Genomic DNA, 6,000 nt, shown 5'->3' with positions numbered 1-6,000 from the left:
CAGAAGAGTCTCTAGACTCTGGAACAATGTTGGGACTGTTAGGATTTTGTATACTTTTTTCCCTTTTTATTTTATCTTTTTTAAACTGTCTTTTTCATTTTACATACCAATCCCTGTTCCCACTCCCTCCACTCCTCCCATTCCCTCCACGTTCTCTTGACACCACACCCCTCAGAGAGGGTGAAGCACACGGCTTTGAGGAAAGACCAAAGCCCTCTGATGGAGGTGGGTCATTTGTCTATCTGTTGCTTTCATTGGTTAATTAATAAAGAAACTGCTTGGCCCTTTTGATAGGACAGCAGCTTAGATAGGCGGAATAGACAGAACAGAATGCTGGGAGGAAGAAGCTGAGTCAGGCAGTCGCCATGATTCTCCTTTCCGAGGCAGATGCAGATTAAGAATCTCCCTGGTAAGCCACCAGCCTGTGGTGCTACACAGATTGTTAGAAATGGGTTAATCAAGATGTGAGAATTAGCCAATAAGAGGCTAGAACTAATGGGCCAAGCAGTGTTTAAAAGAATATAGTTTCTGTGTAATTATTTCGGGACATAAGCTAGCCGGGCAGCGGGGCAGCAGGAACACGGCCTGCCACTCCATCAACAGCCCTCCCTACTGTATTTAGGCTGAGCAAGGATCCTCCGAGAATAATGGGTTCCAAAAGCCAGTACAAGCAATAGGAATAAATTCTGGTCCCACTGCCAGTGTTTCAGCCATACAACTGTCACCCACATTCTGAGGGACTAGTTTGGTCCTATTCTGGTTCCTTCCCTGTCAGGTCAGAGTTGGTGAGCCCCCATTAACTCAAATAGACTGTTTCAGTGGGTGTCCCCACCATTGTCTTGACCTCTTTGCTCATATTCTTACTCCTCCCACTCATCAACTGGACTTTGGGAGCACAGTCCAGTGCTTAGCTGTGGCTCTCTGCTTTTATCAGTTCCATCAGATGAAGTTTCTATGGTAACATTTAAGATAGTCATCAATCTGACTACAGAACAAGGCCCAATCAGGCATCCTCTCCACTCTTGCTTAGCGTCTTAGGTGGGGTCTTCCTTGTGGATTCCTGGGAATTTCTCTAGTACCAGGTTTCTTGCTAACCCCATAATGGCTCCCTCAATCAATATCCCTTTCCTTGCTCTTTGCCTCTGTCCTTCCCCCATCCTGACTATCCCGTTCCCTCAAATTCTCCTCCTCCCCACTTCTCTTCCCCTTCTACCCTTCTTTCTCTCCCCACCCCCATGCTCCCAATTTTCTCAGGAGATCTTTCCTATTTCTCCTTCCCAAGGATGTAGGTGGAGACTGCTTGTGTGTTCCTAGTCACCCAGACCCCAAAATTACACAGAAACTATTCATTAAAACACCATTTGGCCTATTAGCTTAAGCATCTTATTAAATAACTCCTACATCTTAAATTAAACCATTTCTATTTTCTTTTTATATTTTACCACGAGGCTTGTAGTTTACTGGCAAAGTTCTGGCATGTCTGTCTCCTTCAGTAGCTACATGGCATCTTCCTGTCTCCACCTACTCTCTTGCTATATCTCTTCCAGCCTGACTATATTCTGCCCTGCTCTAGGTCAAAGCAAATTGTATTATTAACCAATGGTTGTAAAACATATTCACAGTATACAAAGGGGAATCCCACATCACAGGGGGATCTATATACGTTTCTCTTAGGGTTCTCCTTGTTTCTTAGCTTCTCTGGGATCATGGATTATAGGCTCCTTAGCTTTGCTTTACAGCTAGTATCCACTTATAAATGAGTACATACCATGCCCATCTTTCTGGATCTGTGTTTCCTCACTCTGGATGTTTTTTCTAGTTCCATCCATTTGCATGCAAATTTCAAGGTATCATTGTTTTTTACCAGTGAGTAGTAATCCATTGTGTAAATGTACCACATTTGGTCAATGGGATTCTTATGTTTTCATGTAACTAACAAATTGCTACCAGTAAAAAGAATTAAGTCAAGGGGAACTCTGGGGTGCTGTGTTCCTTCTTGGTGCTTCAGTCAGTCATTTATTGGGTACCTCTGGTGCTGAAGAACATAGCTTTACATTCCATTCAAAAACTGTAATCTTACATTTTTATTTACTTTGATTTCCTAGGAATCAAACCCAGGGCATTGCATGCTAGGTAAATGCTGTACCAGTGAGCTTCATACCCAGCCCTAATCATGCCTTTTAAAACCCACTCTCTCCTGAGATTAGTTAAGGTCTCTTGGTTCAGACAACCATAAGTTCAACCCTGGCTCTTTACCGCTGAGCCACGTCCTCGCTTCCACCAGTCTTCCTTATGGCGCTCGAGCAGTAAATTCACCCTCAAAACAGGGATAGTAATTTTACCTACAACGCTGGGCCACCGAGAAAGACGCAGTGTAAAAGGCTATATTGGCGTGGCATCCAGCTTTATGTTAGCTGTGGATTTCTAACTTGTTTATATCATTTTCCGATAATTTCTCTTTCTACCCGCTGAACTGTTTCTAGCAAACTTACCTATAGACATAAAAGGAGGGATGAACCCTAGCAACTATATCAATAAGTGTTAGGAAGCGCTATTTCACACCCCTTTCCTGTGATAGACAAGGTACTTCAGAAACTGCGATTTGGTTCTTGTGACAAAGGATAAGAAGGGATGAAATGCTGTGTCAAAAACGAGTAAATGACACAGGTGTGGCATATGGATATGAAAAACAGGTATGAATACTCATAGCCAGCTCTTTTTCCTTACCACAGTCTTTTGCCTTTAAGCACAAATTTGGGTTCCAGAAGCAAACCTCTACAGTTCTGGCATTGACCTCATGAAACCCCGTCTGTTCAAGACGCCAAACTCTAAAGGAAGTAGCACGTACTCCTAACAGTACAAGGAGGGAAGTGTGGGGCGGTCTCTGCCTTGGCCACCTGTAGACAGGTCATTGTGACGCGAATGCTACAGACACGTGGAACACCTGCCAGACAGCAGGGGCGGGGTTATCTCCGACAGCAAGTTCAAACGGGAAATCCTAGAGATGAGGGCCACGCAAGACCCTAAGGAGTAGAGAGACGGACACCGGCTCCTCTCATCCCTGATTCGCCGCAAACAAGGTGAGACCACCATCCTCTCCCCACCCGGATGCCGGGGGTCGTGGCAAGAGCGGTCGCCCATCGCTGTCCCCGAGGGAGGGAGGCTGCGGGTGCTGGCGGTAGCGGGGTGGGGGTGCCCGCTCGAGCCGCGGTGCTGCGCTGCTGCGTGCACGGGCTCGGCGCTGCTATTCCGGCTGGCGGCGGCCGCTGCAGGAAGGACCGCTTCCTGCGCTCCCCGCCCCTTCCCTCGCCAGAGCTGACGCTGACGTCGGCGCAGGGAGCTGGAGGGACGCTCGGATCTCCGCCGGGAGGCTCCTAGGGGCCGGGGCTCCGAGGTACCTGCCCTCCGGGACCGGGGCGGGGGCGAGCCGGGCGGGCTGCATGCTGCAGCGGGAGACGCCCGGCAGCCAGGGCGATTGGGAATGCCAAGCCACGGCTGCCGCCGCTGCCCTTTGCGGGCGGCGGGTAACAGGCGGGTCACCTCGTCCGCCCCGGATTCGGGTGCGGGAGGAGCATCATCCCCCTTCCCTCCCTCGGGCCTGGATCCGTGGAAGATGCGCGCGCTCTGGGAGCGTGCGTCAGTCCCCGGGAAGCGGGAGGGAAGCCCCGAGAGCACCTGCTCCCACACCCAAGCCGCATACCCACAAGTCCCGGGCCTCCCTTTCCCAGGCGTGAGGGCCTACCCCCGCCCAAACCAGGTCCCCTCTGGACAGGGACTTGTGTCTAGGGTTGACTTGTTGCCTAGTTCACCTGCAGCGGTGTCTGACGTTTGTTTTTGCTGCTCCTCCATTGCTGATCTTTGGCAGGGATGGCCAAGAGCCGATGGGTACTTTTTTTTTTTTTTTTTTTTTAATAATGACTGGTACCAGGAGGCCTGTGGTTGGCACCTGCGGGCTAGGAAGAGTCACTGAGCATGCCACGTTCTTGTAATCCCTGGCGCGCGGGTTTCTTTGGGTGTTGCGCTGCTGACTCCGCCTTTCCTGCCCCGAGGTTAACGCAGCTCCTGTTTCCTCTGAAAGTATATCCTGTTATGCCATTCTTTCTCCCAAGCAGCTCGCGTTAACCTCCCCACTATCTTTTGACTTGGAGAGTCCCAAAGCCCCTCAATTTCTCTTTAGGGACCTTTAATGCCCCATGCCCAAATGTTGGCCAATGGTATTACCTGCCCCTTTGTGGGGGAGAAATTAATGTTTAGAAAGAACACTAGGATGATATTTTCCCCTTTTTAGGTAGCATTGAAAATCACATAAGAAAGGGATTGTCCATCAACCTGGGGGGCAGCCTTTGATGCCTAAGATCTGGTAACTAAAAATTACGTGAACCTGGAGAAGACATCTCACCAGCTTGTTTGAAAATGGTGATGAAGGAAGGGACTCGGGATATTTGTTGACCATTGTGGTCCTATAAACGATAACTTTCTGAAAACATCGCCATTTATTTCAGCACTGTCTCTCGAATTGACTCCCATGGTCCTCTGGTTCAAATCTGACACCTCTACAGCTCTGAAGTTAGGAAGTAAAGTAGGACATGATTATTAAATCCATGCTCCAACACACACGCGCGCAGGTGCGCGTGCACACCCACAAGCACACACTGTTTATTGTTTTGTATATTTGCCTGTGCATGGTGTATGAGCACGCTTAACATGCCGTGTCCCACATGTGAAGGTCAGAGAGTAATTTTGTGGATGTGGTTGTCTTCTTCCACATCTGCATAGGTTCCTGGGCTTAAATTCAGGTTGCCAGCTTTGTACCACAGGTACTTTTCCCTGCCAACTATGTCACTGCTCACCCCCAACTGCTTTTGTTTTCCTTTCAGATTTCAGTTTTTATTTTTATAACATCTTCGTAGAGAATACTATGGGTCAAAATAAGTTTATGATTCTTAGTCTCTCAAACATGCGATTGGTCTTAGCCCAGTACATGAGTTTTGATTGTATTTTATAATAGTTTATAATAGCATTTGTTATCACTTAGGAAAATGGTTGCAATGTTATTAAAAAACGAATCTTTTGAAAGCATGCCAGTTAAGCTAGAGTTCTGCTAGTTCTTGCAATAAGTAGAGAAAACTGAGATTAGACAGCGGACCCTTGTTCAGCCAATGGAGCTAAAGACACCAGTTGGTAATTGCTTGTGAGTTTATACTCTTTCCTCCATCTGGTCAACCTGAATACCTCTCTAACTGTTTGTCTGAGCATCCTTATTTCTGTATCTAAACATATGAAAAGTACATTAAATCTTGTTCCCCAGTAGAAAACCTTCAAAATGACTATTTTTCAATGCATCTAATGACACAAATACATTTTTTTCCCAGGTAGAAACAGTTTTATTAGTGGAAGGGGAGTGTCTTAGGGTGTCTATTGCTATGAAGAGACACCATGACCAAGGCAACTCTTTTTTGTTTGTTTTTGTTTTGGGGTTTTTTTTGGTTTTTTTTGTTTGTTTGTTTGTTTTGGTTTTTTGAGACAGGGTTTCTCTGTGGCTTTGGAACCTGTCCTGGAACTAGCTCTTGTAGACCAGACTGGCCTCGAACTCACAGAGATCCGCCTGCTTCTGCCTCCTGAGTGCTGGGATTAAAGGCATGTGCCACCACGGCCCAGCTGACCAAAGCAACTCTTATAAGTAAAATATTTAATTGAGGGACTTGCTGACAGCTTCAGAGGTTCTGTCCATTGTCATGGTGGTGGGGAGCATAGCAGCATGCAGGCAGACATGGTGCTGGAAGGGTAATTGAGAGTTCTGCATCTTGCAGGCAACAGGAAGGAGACTATGACACTGGGCAGTATCCTGAGCATAGGAAACCTCAAAGCCTGCCCCCACAGTGACACACTTCCTCCAGTAAGGTCATACCCATTCCAACAAAGTCATACCTCCTTATAGTGCCACTCTCTATAAAATTATGAGGGGTGGGGATTACATTCAAACTACCACAGGGAGTGTGA

General features: G+C 47.2%; 1 protein-coding gene across 8 annotated transcripts in view; it reads left to right on the top strand.

Annotated features, from left to right (window-relative positions):
- The first annotated feature begins 2,935 nt into the window (after positions 1 to 2,935).
- Positions 2,936 to 6,000, top strand: part of Ica1 (islet cell autoantigen 1) — a 135,178-nt gene continuing 132,113 nt past the window's right edge. For 6 of the 8 annotated variants that reach the window (XM_050162271.1, XM_050162269.1, XM_050162275.1 and 3 more), the window contains exon 1: positions 3,257 to 3,394. The gene's annotated coding sequence lies outside the window, so the exon portion shown is untranslated. Of the gene's footprint in view, positions 3,081 to 3,256; positions 3,395 to 6,000 lie in introns of those variants that run through there. The other 2 variants (XM_050162272.1, XM_050162270.1) reach the window with 1 other exon arrangement.

Source organism: Alexandromys fortis, unplaced genomic scaffold (assembly GCF_014885135.2).
Source record: "Alexandromys fortis isolate MF-2015 unplaced genomic scaffold, M_Fortis_MF-2015_v1.1 scaffold_110, whole genome shotgun sequence".
NCBI classification, from domain to species: domain Eukaryota; kingdom Metazoa; phylum Chordata; class Mammalia; order Rodentia; family Cricetidae; genus Alexandromys; species Alexandromys fortis.
Note: the sequence above shows the minus strand (reverse complement) of the source record. Positions and strands in the feature narration are given on the sequence as shown.